Source organism: Aquarana catesbeiana, linkage group LG01, assembly GCF_042186555.1.
Source record: "Aquarana catesbeiana isolate 2022-GZ linkage group LG01, ASM4218655v1, whole genome shotgun sequence".
In the NCBI taxonomy this organism is placed as follows: Eukaryota; Metazoa; Chordata; class Amphibia; order Anura; family Ranidae; genus Aquarana; species Aquarana catesbeiana.
This window is the reverse complement of record NC_133324.1, coordinates 366404925-366423004: the sequence shown is the minus strand read 5'-3', so window position 1 is coordinate 366423004 and position 18080 is coordinate 366404925. Positions and strand designations below refer to the sequence as shown.

Here is an 18080-nt window from a genome sequence, read left to right as displayed (position 1 = left end):
TACGAGCATTTCATGACTTAGATTTTGCCGGATGTAAATAGCGCCATTGGGAAATTGGGAAAGCTTTTTATCACACCGATCTTGGTGTGGTCAGATGCTTTGAGGGCAGAGGAGAGATCTAGGGTCTAATAGACCCAATTTTTTCAAAAAAGAGTACATGTCACTACCTATTGCTATCATAGGGGATATTTACATTCCCTGAGATAACAATAAAAATGATTAAAAAAATAAAAATGAAAGGAACAGTTTAAAAATAAGATAAAAAAGCAAAAAAAAATAAAGAAAAAAAAAAAAAAAGCACCCCTGTCCCCCCCTGCTCTTGGGCAAAGGCGAACGCAAGCGTCGGTCAGGCATCAAATGTAAAAACCAATTGCACCATGCATGTGAGGTATCACCGCGAAGGTCAGATCGAGGGCAGGAATTTTAGCAGTAGACCTCCTCTGTAAATCTAAAGTGGTAACCTATAAAGGCTTTTAAAGGCTTTTAAAAATGTATTTAATTTGTCCCCACTGCACGTTTTAAAGCATGTCATGTTTGGTATCCATGTACTCGGCCTAAGATCATCTTTTTTATTTCATCAAACATTTGGGCAATATAGTGTGTTCTAGTGCATTCACATTTAAAAAAGTGTGTTTTTTCCCAAAAAAATGCGTTTGAAAAATCGCTGCGCAAATACTGTGTGAAAAAAAAAAAAAAACACCCACCATTTTAATCTGTAGTGCATTTGCTTTAAAAAAAAATATAATGTTTGGGGGTTCAAAGTAATTTTCTTGCAAAAAAAATTTTTTTCATGTAAACAAAAAGTGTCAGAAAGGGCTTTGTCTTCAAATGGTTAGAAGAGTGGGTGATGTGTGACATAAGCTTCTAAATGTTGTGCATAAAATGCCAGGACAGTTCAAATGACCCCATTTTGGAAAGTAGACACCCCAAGCTATTTGCTGAGAGGCATGTCGAGTCCATGGAATATTTTATATTGTGACACAAGTTGCGGGAAAAAGACAAATTTTTATTTTTTTTGCACAAAGTTGTCACTAAATGATATATTGCTCAAACATGCCATGGGAATATGTGAAATTACACCCCAAAATACATTCTGTTGCTTCTCCTGAGTATGGGGATACCACATGTTTAGTACTTTTTGGGAGCCTAGCCGCGTACGGGACCCCGAAAACCAAGCACCGCCTTCAGGCTTTCTAAGGGCGTAAATTTTTGATTTCGCTCTTCACTGCCTATCACAGTTTCTGAGGCCATGGAATGCCCAGATGGCACAAACCCCCCCAAATGACCCCATTTTGGAAAATAGACACCCCAAGCTATTTGCTGAGAGGTATAGTGAGTATTTTGCAGACCTCACTTTTTGTCACAAACTTTTGAAAATTGAAAAAAGAAAAAAAAAAAAAATTTTTCTTTCTTTCTCCATTTTCAAAAACAAATGAGACCTGCAAAATACTCACCATGCCTCTCAGCAAATAGCTTGGGGTGTCTACTTTCCAAAATGGGGTCATTTTGGGGGGTTTTGTGCTATCCTGGCATTTTATGGCCTTCGAAACTGTGATAGGTAGTGAAGAGTAAAATCAAAAATGTATGCCCTTAGAAATCCTGAAGGCGGTGATTGGATTTCGGGGCCCCGTATGAAGCTAGGCTCCCAAAAAGTCCCACACATGTGGTATCCCCGTACTCAGGAGAAGCAGCAGAATGTATTTTGGGGTGTATTTTGGGGTGTAATTCCACATATGCCCATGGCATGTTTGAGCAATATATCATTTAGTGACAACTTTGTGCAAAAAAAGTAAAAGTTTGTCTTTTTCCTGCAACATGTGGCAAAATATAAAATATTCCATGGACTCAACATGCCTCTCAGCAAATAGCTTGGGGTGTCTACTTTCCAAAACGGGGTCATTTGGGGGGGTTTTGTGCCATCTTAGCATTTTATGGCCTTCAAAACTGTGATAGGTAGTGAGGAGTGAAATCAAAAATTTACGCCCTTAGAAATCCTGAAGGCGGTGCTTGGTTTTCGGGGCCCCGTACGCGACTAGGCTCCCAAAAAGTCCTAAACATGTGGTATCCCTGTACTCAGGAGAAGCAGCAGAATGTATTTTGGGGTGTAATTCCACATATGCCCATGACATGTTTGAGTAATATATCATTTAGTGACAACTTTGTGCAAAAAAAAAATTGTCACTTTCCCGCAACTTGTGTCAAAATATAAAGTATTCCATGGACTCAACATGCCTCTCAGCAAATAGCTTGGGGTGTCTACTTTCCAAAATGGGGTCAATTGGGGGGGTTTTGTGCCATCTTGGCATTTTATGGCCTTCAAAACTGTGATAGGTAGTGAGGAGTGAAATCAAAAATTTACGCCCTTAGAAATCCTGAAGGCGGTGCTTGGTTTTCGGGGCCCCGTACGCGGCTAGGCTCCCAAAAAGTCCCACACATGTGGTATCCTCATACTCAGGAGAAGCAGCTAAATGCATTTTGGGGTGCAATTCCACATATGCCCATGGCCTGTGTGAGCAATATATCATTTAGTGACAACTTTGTGCAAAAAAAAAAAAATTTGTCACTTTCCCGCAACTTGTGTCAAAAAATTAAATATTCCATGGACTCAACATGCCTCTCAGCAAATAGCTTGGGGTGTCTACTTTCCAAAATTGGGTCATTTGGGGGGGTTTTGTGCCATCTGGGCATTTTATGGCTTTCAAAACTGTGATAGGTAGTGAGGAGTGAAATCAAAAATTTATGCCCTTAGAAATCCTGAGGGCAGTGATTGGTTTTCGGGGCCCCGTACGTGGCTAGGCTCCCAAAAAGTCCCACACATGTGGTATCCCCATACTCAGGAAAAGCAGCTGAATGTATTTTGGGGTGCAATTCCACATATGCCCATGGCCTGTGTGAGCAATATATCATTTAGTGACAACTTTTTGTAAATTTTTTTTTTTGTCATTATTCAATCACTTGCGACAAAAAAAATAAATATTCAATGAGCTCAACATGCCTCTCAGCAATTTCCTTGGGGTGTCTACTTTCCAAAATGGGGTCATTTGGGGGGGTTTTGTACTGCCCTGCCATTTTAGCACCTCAAGAAATGACATAGGCAGTCATAAACTAAAAGCTGTGTAAATTCCAGAAAATGTACCCTAGTTTGTAGACGCTATAACCTTTGCGCAAACCAATAAATATACGCTTATTGGCATTTTTTTTTACCAAAGACATGTGGCCGAATACATTTTGACCTAAATGTATGACTAAAATTGAGTTTATTGGATTTTTTTTATAACAAAAAGTAGAAAATATCATTTTTTTTCAAAATTTTTGGTCTTTTTCCATTTATAGCACAAAAAATAAAAACGGCAGAGGTGATCAAATACCATCAAAAGAAAGCTCTATTTGTGGGAAGAAAAGGACGCAAATTTCGTTTGGGTACAGCATTGCATGACTGCGCAATTAGCAGTTAAAGCGACGCAGTGCCAAATTGTAAAAAGTGCTCTGGTCAGGAAGGGGGTAAATCCTTCCGGGGCTAAAGTGGTTAAAATATACAAATGCAGCATTTAAGAAATTGGATGAAAGTTTTAGCTCTGGGAAACACTTTTTGAAAGTTAAAAAGTGCATTTTATATACAACTGAATATATCAGATCAAAATGAGGGACAAATGAGGAAGAAATAGGGACAGAGGGGCTTTGTTCCAAATCACGGACAGTCCCTCAAACGCATGCACGCCCCCTGCCGGGGCTCGATGTGATTGTACACAGTGGGAGCTTGTCAGCAAGTCCTGGCCAATGATCCATGCCTGGGTCCTGGTGATCGGCTTTGTGCTATCATAGCCCAGAGCTGTGTTGGTAAATGACTCTCTGTAGGAAGAGAGGATCTGTCACTTCTCATTCCTGCAAAGCAGAGAGCACTAGTGAAAAGCAGCACACTTTACACACATGACATATAGTTAGGCACACTTTTAACCCCGTGATCGCCCTAGATGTTAACCTCTTCCCAGCCAGTGTCATTAGTACAGTTACAGTGTATAGTATTTTCACTGATCACTGTAATAATGGCACTGGTGATGTCAGTGGCAGTTAGTCAGTCCCCCCCAGCGTCAGACTGACAGTATCGCAGTTCCGTTATAAGCAGTTGATTAAAAAATAAAATTCCAGTATATGTACCAAAGTTTTTAGACACTACAACTTTCATACAAACCATTTAATAAACACTTATTGGGATTTTTTTATCAAAAACATGTAGCAGAATACATTTTGGCCAAAATTTATGAAGAAAACTTTTTTATTTTTTTTTTATTGGATTTGTTTTATGGCAGAAAGTAAAAAATATAGTGTTTTTTTCAATTTTTCTGCCTTTTTTCATTTATATCGCAAACAATTCAAAACCCAGTGGTGATTAAATACCACCAAAAGAAACCGCTCTGTGTGAAAAAATAAAATATATAAATTTCGTTTGGGTATATCGTTGCATGACTGCGCAATTACCGGGTAAAGTAGTGTAGTGCTGAATAGCAAAAATAGCCTGGTCATAAAGGGGGTAAAATCTTCCAGAGCTCAAGTGGTTGAAAAACAAAGTTTAGTTTCTTTGAAGTACTGCATATCCAAAGCTGGTAATTTTGGATAGAGAAGGGGAGGATATAAACCACTGTCAGTCGTCTTCATGGGAGGATGCCCTTCCTTAGTCAGCAGCATCACGCTGTATAGATCTCTGCTATACTTCAGGGCTGCTCCAGTGTGAGGTATAACCCCTCCTAGACTGTTTTGGTATTAACTCAAATTGATGATCTTGTGATCAGGAGAATCAGAAAATGTGACTGTACCTAACAGGGCACAGACAAAAATAAAAAGTGGACAGAGGTTCTAACCCCTAATAACTCTATCCAAATATAAAAAAAAATGCCTTTAGGTATATTTAACACCTTCGCGTCTGGCCTATAACAGATTGACAGTTGGGCGGGGGCTTTGCCATCCTGACTGGGCATCATATGACGTCCTTTACAAAGCACCACGCGTGTATGCCCCCGGGGGCGCACAGTGTGGAGATCGGTGGTGAGCTGTGTCCTTAGGACACAGTGCCACACTGATCAGGGTAAAAAGCTGATGGAGTAGGCTCTTTTCCATGGGATCAGCTGTGTCCAAACACAGCTGATCACATGTAAACAAATGCCAGTTATCGGCATTTCCTTTTCTCAGCGCTGTCAGTGTCTGAGGAAAGGAAAGCCGATAATCAGCTTTCCAGTTACAGGGGACATTTACACTGATAATCAGGGCACTGATCATCAGTGAAGCATATTAGTGACTGTCAGTGCAGCTTATCAGAGCCCATTTGTGCAGTATATCAGTGTCCGTCAGTGCAACAAATCAGTATCTAACAGTGCCCATCAGTGCAGCATATCAGTAACTATTAGTGCCCATCAGTGCAGCTTATCAGTGCCATCGGTGCAGCATATCAGTGCAACAAATCAGTATCTAACAGTGCCCATTAGTGCAGCATATCAGTAGCTATTAGTGCCCATCAGTGCAGCTTATCAGTGCAACAAATCAGTATCTAACAGTGCCCATTAGTGCAGCATATCAGTGCCCATGGGTGCAGCATATCAGTGCAACAAATCAGTATCTAACAGTGCCCATCAATGCAGCATATCAGTGTCTATTAGTGACCATCAGTGCAGCTTATCAATGCCCTTCAGTGCAGCATATCAGTATCTATCAGTGCCCATCAGTGCAGCTTATCAGTATAAATCAGTGCAGATTATCAGTGCTAGACATGTCTAGTTAAAAACCCAGGAGGTCAGCACAGTACAGGGATGGTGGGAGCCCCTCATAATGATAAATTCATAACGAACATTCGTAATTGTTATGAAAAGTTAACGCACCTAACAAAGATTCGTATTTCGTACGACATTTCGGACACGAATTACAAAATACGAATTAATTCTAATACGGAACGGAACAAATTTATTGACGGCGCACATGTCTAACGTGCCCATCAGTGCAGCATATCAGTATCTATCAGTGCAACATATCAGTATCTATCAATGACCCCTCATCAGCGAAGGAGAAAAATAACTTTTTTGCAAAATTGTATAACATAAACGAAGAAAACATTTTTTGTTTTTTACATTTTGGTGATTTTTCGTTTGTTTAGCAAAAAATAAAAAACCTCAGTGGTGATAAAATACCACCAAAGTTCTATCTGAAAAAAAAAGATAGAAATTTCATTGGGTACAGTGTTGCAGTGGTTAAATGCCGATTAGTTGTTTGTAACAAGTCCCATCATTCCCATAATACAAGGAATGAATCCGGCCTCTGTGCTGTATGGTCATAAGGCATGCTTAGAACCAAACATCACTGCATGCCCCATAGCTCTCCAGCTGCAACAAACACAATTCCTAACCACGTGCACTGCCAAACAAGCACCACCTAACCTCCTGATTAATTATTTAGAAGCCAACATCCGACCGCCTATTGGACGACTGTACACGCTGGGGGCGTGGCAGCTTTTACTTTCTGACAAGATCTTTAGGTCACACCCAGGCCGGCAAGTGTGCTCATTGGACAGTCACCGTTGTTCAGAGCTACCGTGCAATATTATTGGCTTGCTGACGATAGTAGAGAGGCGGGGACTCGCTGATAGGCAGCCATAGGGGCGGAGTATTCGGTTGATTGACAGCAGGAAGAACCTTGGTAAGGGGCAGTTAGCGGGATACCAAACGTTTGGACGTTCAGGCTGGAGATGAGCGCCGTACTGGAGGTTTAGATAGTGTACGTAAAGCGGCGTGTGGAGTTGTGTGAGCTGAGTGCTGTATGGGGCGGGGGTCTTCGCAATACAAGCTTGGAGGATTTCATTGTCGTGTCTCCATTGCAAAGATTGTTTTCCTTCTGTTACCTGCCCTGTGCGTGTTATCATTGTGGAGGGCTGACGTGTGGTAACCTATAGCAACCAGTCAGTGGTAATTGGTAGAACTCTCATCTGAGGTGGGCTGGTGGGTGTCTAATGTCATTGTGTTATGGGGAGCATCCTGATTGGTTCCCCAATGACTAGCGGAGGAATGAAATGTAACCAAATGCTGTTTCCTGCTTGGGGGGGGGGGGATAGTTTTATCTTTATATCAGCAGCTTTCCACATCTGCTACACACCCACCATATCCCCACCAACTTTATAACTCGTCTCAGGACAGATCAGCATCTACATGGCACACCACCAAAAAGTTGAGCATGGAGAAATGATGCTGAATGTTGTCTGCACCCACAAACACGCAGCCTCCGAGGGCCGTGGTGTCCCCGCAGCCTCCGAGGGCCGTGGTGTCCCCGCAGCCTCCGAGGGCCGTGGTGTCCCCGCAGCCTCCGAGGGCCGTGGTGTCCCCGCAGCCTCCCAGACACTGAACCTTCCATGCATGCTTTAAACCGCCTTCCTCTGTCTCCCCCATACTCTACGTTCGAGCTGCACGATTCTGGCCAAAATGAGAATCACGATTTTTTTTGCTTAGAATAAAAAGATCACGATTCTTTCACGATGTAAAATCTTTCACATTATACAAAAAAAAAATGGGCTAACTTTACTGGTTAGTGTGGTTTTTTTTTTTTTTTTTGTTTTTTTTTTTTTTTTTTTTTAAATTCAAGTAATTTTTTCCCAAAAAAATGCATTTGAAAGACCGCTGCGCAAATACAGTGTGACATAAAATATTGCAACAACCACCATTTTATTCTCTAGAGCAGTGATGGCGAACCTTGGCACCCCAGATGTTTTGGAATTACAATTTCCATGATGCTCATGCACTCTGCAGTGTAGTTGAGCATCATGGGAAATGTAGTTCCAAAACATCTGGAGTGCCAAGGTTCACCATCACTGATTTAGGGTGTCTACTAAAAAAAAAAAAAAAAAATGTATTTATGTTTGGGGGTTCTAAGTAATTTTCTAGCAAAAAAATTTTAACTTGAAACCAACAAATGTCAGAAAAAGGTTTAGTGTTTAAGTGGTTAAACTTTTTTACACTTACACACACAGTCTATTCCATTGACAAATTGTTACAATGTTTATACTTCAACTGATAAACAATGTTTTGATTCTTGGCAGACTGCCCAGTTTGCTTCAGAAAAGCAGAGCGACTTCCTTGCATAGAAAGAATTGTGAAACACTTTAGTAAAGATTGCGATAACTATTCTTGACGATTAATTGTGCAGCTCTACTCTACGTGTGTGTTTATATTCAAAAATATTGGGATGCCTGTCCTTTATACACACACTTTATTGGCATCCTAGTCTTAGTCTGTAGGGTTCAATATTGGGTTGGCCCACCCTTTGCAGCTATAACACTTTCAACTCTTCTGGGAAGGCTGTCCACAAGGTTTAGGAGTGTCTCTATGGTAATGTTTGATTATTCTTCCAGAAACACATTTGTGAGGTCAGGTACTGATGTTGGATGAGAAGGCCTGGCTCCCAGTCTCCATTCTAATTCATCTTAAAGGTATTCAGTGCAGGCCAGTCAAGTTCCTCCACCCCAAACTCACTCATTCATGTCTTTATGGACCTTGCTTTGTACACTGGTGCACAGTCATGTTGGAACAAGGGACCATCCCTAAACAGTTCCCACAAAGTTGGGAGCATGAAATTGTCCAAAATGACTTAAGCTGCCGTCTTAAGAGTTCCCTTCACTGGTGCTAAGAGGCCAACCCTTGGAAAAACAACCCCACACCATAATCCCCCCCTCCACCAAATGATTTGGATCAGTGCACAAAGCAAGGTCCATAAAGACACGGATGAGCGAGTTTGGGGTGGAGAAACTTGACTGGCCTGCACAGATTCCCGACCTCAACTCGATAGAACACCTTTGGGATGAATTAGAACGGAGACTGAGTCAGGCCTTCTCATCCAACATCAGTGGCTGACCTCACAAATGCGCTTCTGGAAGAATGGTCAAACATTCCCATAGACACACTCCTAAACCTTGTGGACAACCTTCCCAGAAGAGTTAAAGCTGATATGGGCCGATTTAATATTGAACCCTACGGACTAGGACGCCCTTAAAGTGCGTGTAAAGGCAGGCGTCCCAATACTTTTGGTGATAGTGTTATATTGGTAGCAGCGATTGCTAGTACACCTGATGGCTATGGACCATGGCTATGAAACCAATTGTAAACGCCTGACAGATCAAAACTAAAGCAGATGTTGACACTACCTGACAAGAATGACTACTTGCTATCACTATGATGTATAATTTATATATGCCCCCTACCCTATGATGTTTGGCCATTCACTTTTATGATGTATACGTGATTTGTGTATGATGACTGATCTCAGTGCCAATGACCGGATTGACACCTCAAGATCTGACACTGCTGATTTTAATAAGTGCCCTGGAAGTTCTTGTGGTGTCGCCTTTCTCTTCAGTTCTATTCCCTCCTATCTCTTGTCATCCCCATGCCCTAACCCTGTGTACAGGAACCAAAAAAGAGAGCTTCATTCCAGATACTGCAAAGCTGCAATCCAAGCTGATTGTAGAACATTGTTTCTTTTTAAGCTTGATAATAAATCCATATTTTTGTTTAACCACTTGCCGCCCGCCCTATTACCAAATGACGGCGGCAAAGTGGTTTGATATTCCTGACCGGACGTTATCAGGAATATCGAGCCGCTGCGCCCCCCGGGGGCGTGCATCGCAGTGATCGTTGTTGCGGGGTGTCAGTCTGACACCCTGCAACACCGATCTAGGTAAAGAGTCTCCGACGGAGACTCTTTGGACACGGCTGATCACGTGGTAATCACGGCTGATCACGATGTAAATAGAAAGAGCCGTTGATCGACTTTTCCTTACTCGCGTCTGACAGCCGCGAGTAGAGGAGAGCCGATTGGCTGCTCTCCTGACAGGGGGGGGGGGGGCCTGTGCTGATTGTTTTATCAGCACAGCCCCCCCTCGGATCCTACCCAGGACCACCAGGGAAACCAGCCACACTGGACCACCAGGTATGCCCCTAGACCCCCAGGCAGCTGCCAATCTGTGCCCAGGCACCTGCCAATCTGTGCCCACTTCAATGCCTACCACTGCTAGTGCCGCGTATCAGTGCCCAGCAGTGCCGCCTTTCATTGCCCATCAGTGCCAACCAGTGCCCATCAGTGTCGCCTATCAATGCCCATCAGTGCTGCATATGAGTGCCACCCATCAGTGCCCATCGTCAGTGCCCGCTCATTGGTGCCAACTCATCAGTGCCGCCTTATCAGTGCCCATCAGTGAAAGAGAAAACTTACTTTTTTTTTTTTTAACAGAAACAAAACTTTTATTTTTTTAAAACATTTTTGGTCTTTTTTTATTTAGCAAAAAATAAAAACCGCAGAGGTGATTAAATACCACCAAAAGAAAGCTCTATTTGTGGGAACAAAATGATAAAAATCTAGTTTGAGTACAGTGTAGTATGACCGCGCAATTGTCATTCAAACTGCGACAGCACTGGAAGCTGAAAAATGGTCTGGGCAGGAAAGGGGGAAAGTGCCCTGTATTGAAGTGGTTAAACACATCCCAGAACTACCCTTATTAACCGCTATGAATTCCCTGTGATCCTTATGCCTCGTACACACGTTCCAAATATCGTACGACCGTTCTCGCTTAATAGTAGTAGGTAGAAATTGAATAGCTAAATAAAGTCACAAAGTCTCATGACAGACAAAAAAATTGGGAGCGATGTCATGTGTTGTAATGTATTTGTATTGTATTTTCGGACGACAACTATACTGACTAAACAAAAATCGTATGATCTGAAATCGTACGAGGAAAATTTTTCATGTATGTCCGATCTAATAATATTGGATGAACTGTCGTGATCGGCTGTTGAAAGTAGTGTACACACGATCCGAATATCGTACGATCCTTCCTCTGACGACTGTTTTCGTATGATATTCGGATCGTGTGTACGGGCCATTACTGGGGTTTCCTCCCTCTACAAGGATTATAGGGAAATCAGAACAATTACTAAGGGTAGTTCTGGGATGTGTGTAAACAAAATATGAATGTATTAAACTTAAGAAACCATATTCTACAATCCACTTGGATTGCAGCTTTGCAGTATCTGGAATGGAGCTCTCCTTTGTATGCTGTTAAAGGTTACGGTGACAACACCTTTGTGGTAAGCTGTAGCTGGGTCTTCTATAATTCAGTGGACCTTGACATGCCTGTATTTTTTGCTTTACCTGTGTACAGGAAGCCTTTTTTCACTCCATTGTTAAAGGCTTAGCAGCTAGGTTCTCCTGCTGCTGTGTTTTGCCATGTTTGCAGAGCAGTCTGGACATGTGATTTCGCAGTCCTGGCTCCCCTATGTCAGTGAGTTGTAACTGCAGGAAAGGAGGGAGCACGGACAGCAACGAAGCTTTGGGAGCTATTGAGTGACATCTTGATCCCAGAATTTTCAGCTAAGCATCCTCTTCTTCCCTGCAGCTGCTGCTCACTGACATGAGATCTTATGACTGGAGCAGACTAAATAAATGCATTACCTCCCTTTTTTTTTTTTTTTTTTTTGTCACAGGATAGTTAACAGGAGGTCACGTTTTTAAACACTTCAATACAGGGCACTTATACACTGGAGGGCCACCCTAAAAAAAAAATGTTCCTAAAAATCTGGAGGAAAAAATGCGAGGTCCATAAAGACATGGATAAGTGAGTTTGGGATAGAGGAACTTGACTGGCCTGCACATCCTGACTTCAACCTGACAGAACACCTTTGGGATGAATTAGAACTGAGACTGGAGCCAGGACTTCTCATCCAACATCTGTACCTGACCTCACAAATGTGCTTCTGGAAGAATGGTCAAACATTCCCTAAAAAAATTACATCAAAATGTTCCTAAAAATCTGGAGAAAAAAAATGAAGAAAAAAAAAATGTTTAACTTGCCAGTAATGGCTGTTGCTAGGCATATCGTCCTAATCTGCCACTTCCTACACCGCGGTGATCTTCAGTCGTCTCCTCCTCGCATTGTCTTCTGGGGCGCACTGTGTGTGTCCCACAACACAGCGCGCCCTATTCACAAAACGCTGTGTGACTCACGCATGCGCACTAGGAAACAGGCAGTGAAGCCGCAAGGCTCCACTGCCTGTTTCCCTTAGTTTGAATGGTGGCGCCGAGGGATGGGTCGGCCTCGGGCGGCTGACATCGTGGGCACCAGGGACAGGTAAGTGTGCTTATTAAAAGTCAGCAGCTGCAGTGTTTTGTAGCTGCTGACTTTGAAATTTTTTTCCCCTAATCGTCTTTCAGGACAGCCACCTGAGAGCTTGGCTCCTCCCTTCTGTTTGGAAACACCTGCGCCAGCTTGTATAAATTTCCTCCTCCCCTGCTGGCTCCTCAGTTATTTGTGTTTCCTCCAGTGGGGAGACACCATAGGAACCAGCCAGGAGAGCCAGAGGAGGCTCAGGCAAACATGTCCTGAAAGAGGAGTGGGGACTCCTAGGACAGACCAGAGAGGTTGGTGTACAGAGCAGCCTGGTGAGGCAAAGCCCTGTGAGCAGCAGTTACACTAACCTGGTCAGGAAAGTCGTTTTTCTGATTGCCACCCCCGCATCCCTGAGTGCAGGTCGAGGTCGGGGGGGCGGCCTTTTCAAACGCTGAGTGCAGTGAAGCGGATCGCAGCTCCTGCAGTCTCATACCCCCAGCAGCATGTGAAAAAACAAACATGCCGGGTATTGGGATTGCACGGCCTGTGGCGGGTGACGTCATATCCGGCCGAAAGGGGGCGGGCACTTCCGGGTTCGCGGCTTCCGGTTCCGGGCCAAGAACGCTGAAAAGGAGCCAGGCATGGGCTGGAGAGGAGCCAGACAAGCTGTAGAGACAGCACAGGCTCTGGATGTGACACGAGGATGGCGGATGCAGAGGACCTAGACCGCACTGCTCCAGCAGAGACCAGCTCCAGCCATGTGAAGGTAAGGGGAACCTAGGGTGGAGCTCCCCTGGCCTGTACCACCACCCCCCCCCCGCCCCCCCATCAATTTAGGGCTAAGGGAAGGGGGGGAGTAGGTTAAAGGACCCTCATGTGTCAGAGGGGGGTTTCATAGGGCCCCTGGTGAGGCAAGCCCGAATGAAGTGTTGCACTCCTGCAAATGTGCGGGGGAAGGGTACTGTGTATTAATGGTATGGGGTTTTTTTGTCTTATGTCTTTTCAGAAAACAGAAAAAACCAGGGTCTCTCATGTTTCAAAAAAGAGGTGTCCTTCCTGTAAAGTTACCCTTAAAGATACCTGGGAAAAGGCATTATGCAAAGAGTGTATTAGTAAACTAGTACAAGAACACTCTTCAGAGCAGGGTGAGCTAGCGGCGTCAGTTAAGGAATTGTCTAATACCTTCGAATCCTTCAAAACCTTCTTTGAGGGTTTCCAAATGCCACAGCTTTTGACTGCTCCTCTGACAACACCATTACCAAAAACACAGGCAATACCCTCCACGAGTGCAGGCTCTTCAGTAGCCCCTAGGGAGGAGGTGGAGGAGGAGCCGGACAGTGCAACATCTGGCTCCCAAGAGTCTGAGGGGGAAGCCCTGGATGGGGATTCCAGGAAGCCATCCCGATATAAACTCTCTTTAGATGAGGTAGATCATCTATTAGGGGCCATCTATACCACGCTAGGTATACCAACAGAGAAAAAGACATTGTCACTGCATGATCAGATGTATGAGGGCCTGGGGGAACAGGAAAAGAAGAATTTTCCTGTTCATGAGGTCCTTATAGAGGCTATTAAGAAGGAATGGCAGGAACCTGAAAGGAAGCCATTTTTTTCTAAGGCCTTAAAAAGGCGATTTCCCTTCTCGGAGGACCCAGCATCAGTATGGAACAAGATTCCAAAACTAGATGCGGCCTTCTCGCAAGTGTCGAGGCACACGGACTGGGGGTTTTGTCTGAGCCAATGGATAAAAGGATGGACTCCCTGTTAAAAAAGTCATGGGACTCAACCGTGGGTAGCCTGAAGCCAGCAATGGCGGTCACGGTGGTAGCTAGGAACGTAGAGTTCTGGTTAAACCAATTACAGGCTCACATTGAGGCAGGTACTGCAAAGGAGCAAATCCTAAACTCATTTCCCACACTGCTGCGAGGTCTTGCTTATATCGCAGACGCATCCGCAGAATTGGTGCGAATGGCAGCCAGGTCCTCCGCCCTAGCCAATTCCACTAGAAGAGCATTATGGCTTAAGACATGGCAGGGTGACTGCGCGTCCAAGGCCAAGCTCTGTGGAATTCCTTTTACAGGGGATCTGCTATTCGGACCAGGCTTAGATAAGGTGCTGGATCGAACGGCAGATAAAAAGAAGGCGTTTCCACTAAAACGTAAGGCAAATTGGAAACAGCCACAACAAAATAAAAGAAGGCAAAGAGGGAATACAAGACCCCAATTTGCAGCTCCCAAAATGGAAACCCAGAGGAAACCTTGGGTTCAGAGAGGGAAAGGCAAAGGGGGGGCGATTTTTCGTCCTCCTGAGCAAACCCAAAAGAAATGACACAATAGTCGCAGTAGGGGGAAGACTGGGGGCCTTCCTTCCGCAATGGGAAGAGATATCTTCCAACAAATTCATTTTGAGAACAATAAAGGAGGGATATCGTTTGGAGTTCTCAAAAGCACCCCCAAACAGATTATACATCACCAAACCCCCAAAAAACAAGGAGAAGGCCAGAGGGTTAATGAGATCCTTAGAGGAGCTCCAGCAACAAAAGGTGATAATCAAGGTACCAAGGGGAGAGAGGGCAGGGTTTCTACTCCCACATATTCGGAGTTCAGAAAACTTCAGGAAAGACCAGACCCATCCTCAACCTCAAGCCTCTAAATTTATCCATAACCTACAAAAGGTTCAGAATGGAGTCCATATATTCAGTAAGGGCCCTTCTGCCCCCAAACTGTTATATGGTCTCCCTAGACCTAAAAGACGCATACCTGCACATCCCGATACAGCGGGAGTGTCAAAAATTTCTAAGGTTTGCGATAGAGACGGGAAGAGGAATCGGGCATCTTCAATTTCAGGCTCTACCCTTCGGCCTCTCCTCATCGCCCAGAATTTTTACCAAGATTCTGGCCGAAGCTTTGGCACCATTACGGGTCAAAGGCATATCTGTCATGGCTTATTTGGGCGACCTTCTCCTATTTGCAGAGTCGCCCCGGAAGTTACTAGAAAACCTCAGCTACACACAGACGTACTTAGAAAGTCTGGGTTGGCTGGTAAATTTGGAAAAATCCAATTTACAACCCAGTCAGCAAATAGTATACTTGGGGTATGTCATAGATTCAGCGCAACAAAGACTGTTTCTGCCCAAAGAAAAGATAGGGAAAATTCAGAAGGAAGTAAGCTTATTACAAGCCAATATACCGTGTGCCATAAGGCAGATAATGTCAACACTGGGACTGTTGACATCTGCGATTCCAGCGGTCCAATGGGCAGGCCTGCATTTTTGGCCACTGCAGGTGTTCCTGTTAAAAATGTGGGATCACAAGCAGGAGTCCTTAGACACCAGGGTTCTTTTATCAGCAAGGGTGAAAGGAACCTTATGGTGGTGGAGGACAATAGAGAACATAAACAAGGGACGGCTGTGGAATCTACCCATTTCCCGAATCCTAACCACAGACGCAAGTGGCGTAGGGTGGGGAGCGCATTTAAGCGCTCAGATAGCGCAAGGGACTTGGGGAAAAGAAGAGAGGAGGAGATCATCCAACTGGAAGGAATTAAGAGCAGTATGGTATGCACTTCAAGCCTTCCAGTCAGAGTTCAAGGGTCAACATTTACAGGTCAGGTCCGACAATGTGTCAGTGATCGCCTATATAAACAAACAGGGAGGAACAAGGAGCGGAGCCCTGTGGACATTAGCAGAGGAAATCTTGAAGTGGGGAGAAAGAAACCTACTCTCTTTGTCAGCAATCCACTTGAAAGGGGATTTAAACAAAGTGGCAGATTTCCTCAGCAGGAAAAAGGTGAGAGAAGGCGATTGGGCGCTAAACCAGGAGGTATTCGAGCAGATAGCTCACAAGTGGGGAACGCCTCAGGTGGACTTGTTTGCCTCAAAGGAAAACAGGAAAGTCAGAGCATTCTTCTCCCTGGAAAGAGAGGACGGAGCGCTCGGGGTAGATGCGCTGGCACAAGCATGGGCATTCAGCAAATGCTATGCCTTTCCCCCACCTTTTCTCCTACCAGCAGTAATAAGAAAACTACGTACGGAGAAAACAACGCTAATTCTCATAGCGCCCTATTGGCCCAAGAGACCGTGGTTCTCTATGCTCAGAGAACTCGCGGTAGAACCCCCCTGGTTTTTACCGATCCAGGAAGATCTACTCTCCCAGGGCCCAGTACACTGCCCCCAAGTGGAAAGATGGAACTTGGCTGCATGGTGTCTGAGGAGCAGTTGCTAGAAGCGAAAGGGTTCTCAGGCCGTCTAATAGACACAATGCTGAAAAGCAGGAAGATGGAGACAAGGAACATCTACCAAAAAGTATGGAGGTGTTTCAACAGATGGTGTATAGACAAAAAATGCAATACACAAGGCTCAGTGGCAGTCCTGGAGTTCCTACAGGACGGGATAGACAAGGGACTAAGTCTTAGCACACTTAAAAGTCAAGTGTCAGCACTTTCTGTTTACCTGGAGAAGAGATTAGCATCTGATCCGTGGGTAATCAGACTCTTTAGATCACTGAGCAGACAAAGACCGATACAGGGTACAGTTTTTCCAAAGTGGGATCTGTCATTAGTGCTGCAAACTATGACAGCTCACCCCTTTGAGCCACTGGATGATTGCAACCTGAAGATGCTGACGTTTAAAGCAGTTTTTTTGGTGGCAATTACTACGGCTAAAGGGTTTGTGAGATGGAGGCCCTATCAATCAGGCCTCCCTTTTTTCAGATTTTTCCGGATCACATAATTTTTAGAATGGATCCGGCATTTCTCCCTAAAGTGGCCTCGAAATTCCACAGAGGCCAGGAGATTGTGTTGCCATCATTTTGCCAAAATCCTTCTAAGGAACAAGAAGTAAAGTTCCATAGTTTAGATGTAAGGAGATGTGTTTTGCATTACTTAGAAGCAACCAAAGATATTAGGAAGACGGACTCCTTATTTATTTTGATTTCTGGAGCAAGGAAAGGGCAAAAGGCCACAAGACGTACCATAGCCAGATGGCTAAAAGAAGCCATTGAACAGGCTTATAGGTTAGGAGGTATGCAGGTCCCAGAGGGTATCAGGGCACACTCCACCAGGGCAATGGCTGCGTCGCAAGCAGAGAGAGCTGGAGCCACGCCGGAACAGATTTGTAAAGCGGCAACTTGGTCCAGCTTTGCCACCTTTGTAAGACACTATAGAGTGGATCTTTGGGCGGCTAAAGATCAGACCTTTGGACGCAAGGTCTTACAAGCCGTGGTCCCGCCCTAGGGGTAAGTGCTCGTTTATCCTCTCAGGTGGCTGTCCTGAAAGACGATTAGGGGAAAAACGAAGTTACTTACTGGTAACGTTCTTTCCCGGAGTCTTTCAGGACAGCCGGGTACCCACCCAATTGTGTATCAAGACATAGAGATTTCCTTACAGGAAATGTGATATAATGAATTGTGTTTATCATATATTCTTGTGTCTCCCCAGCGGACTGGAGGTGCTCTTTAAAGAACTGAGGAGCCAGCAGGGGAGGAGGAAATTTATACAAGCTGGCGCAGGTGTTTCCAAACAGAAGGGAGGAGCCAAGCTCTCAGGTGGCTGTCCTGAAAGACTCCGGGAAAGAACGTTACCAGTAAGTAACTTCGTTTTTTTTTTTTTTTTTTTAGCTGGCCCACCGCTTTAAGCATAAGTGTTTGGGATGGAGTTCCACTTTTAAAGTGGATAGCGTAAGGGATCGTTGTAACCCCTGTCTCCCCCCCCACCCCCCATCTGTGTCTCATTGCGGAGCTTTGCCTTCACTTCCTGTCCCAAAGCCAAAAAAAGTGAGGAAATTCCTGCAAATTAAAGTGGGCTCCCTCCAAGTTTAAACTATCCCTGGAAGAAGTTGATGGGCTTCTTAGAACCATACATGTTACCCTTGGCCTAAGTGAAGAAAAAAAAACTGATGCATGACCGCATGTATGCAGGTCTAGGTGAGCCTAAGTTTGGAAAATTTCCAGTTCAT

The 18080-nt window shown here is 44.4% G+C and overlaps 1 protein-coding gene across 6 annotated transcripts in view; it reads left to right on the top strand.

Annotated features, from left to right (window-relative positions):
• HABP4 (hyaluronan binding protein 4) overlaps positions 1 to 18080 on the top strand; it is a 274086-nt gene that overhangs the window by 149846 nt on the left and 106160 nt on the right. For 3 of the 6 annotated variants that reach the window (XM_073633099.1, XM_073633055.1, XM_073633063.1), the window contains exon 1: positions 6619 to 6756. The exons of 1 other annotated variant lie outside the window; for it this stretch is intronic. The gene's annotated coding sequence lies outside the window, so the exon portion shown is untranslated. Of the gene's footprint in view, positions 1 to 6604; positions 6757 to 18080 lie in introns of those variants that run through there. 2 more of the 6 variants (XM_073633073.1, XM_073633081.1) reach the window with 2 other exon arrangements.